Source organism: Propithecus coquereli, unplaced genomic scaffold, assembly GCF_000956105.1.
Source record: "Propithecus coquereli isolate 6110/MARCELLA unplaced genomic scaffold, Pcoq_1.0 Scaffold339, whole genome shotgun sequence".
Taxonomy (NCBI): Eukaryota; Metazoa; Chordata; class Mammalia; order Primates; family Indriidae; genus Propithecus; species Propithecus coquereli.
The window spans coordinates 3,520,808-3,521,293 of record NW_012149052.1 but is presented as its reverse complement, the minus strand read 5'-3'; the positions used below and the strand labels follow the sequence as shown (position 1 = coordinate 3,521,293).

The 486-nt window shown below is 47.1% G+C and overlaps 1 pseudogene; it reads right to left on the bottom strand.

Moving 5' to 3' along the window:
- Position 1: 1 nt before the first annotated feature.
- LOC105815489 lies at positions 2 to 370 on the bottom strand (annotated as a pseudogene).
- Positions 371 to 486: the final 116 nt, after the last annotated feature.

The following is a 486-nucleotide window of genomic DNA, read 5'->3' as shown; positions in this document are numbered from 1 at the left end:
CCTTCTCTCCTTTTTTTACAATAACCAAGTTGAGAACGCTCAGGTTGGCATCCACAATACAACCCCGAACAGATTTGCGCTTTCTTTCTCCAGTTGTCCTTGGTCTATAACAGGAATGCCCCTTACTCAGCAGCAGGCGAACATGGCCATGAGTCAAGACACCCTGCTTCATGGGGAAACCTTGCTTGTCGTCCCCACCACTGATTCGGACCATGTAACCCTTCCATTCTTCATCCAGCGCGTCAGCAGCAACTTCCGTGGCCTTATGCTTCTCATAGAAAGTACGAAGTTTGCGTTCATCGTCCACTTCAATGACTTTCTGGCAGCCAGTGGCTGGGAAGGAGATATTCAGCTTCATCCTGAAGCAGCTGGTCGCCTCCGAGGCGCCATGAAAAGAGCTGAAGGAGTGGTTTTCAAGTGCTCTCATCACAAAAAATAAATATGTGAAGTAATGCATATGTTTATTAGCTTGATTTAGCCATTCCA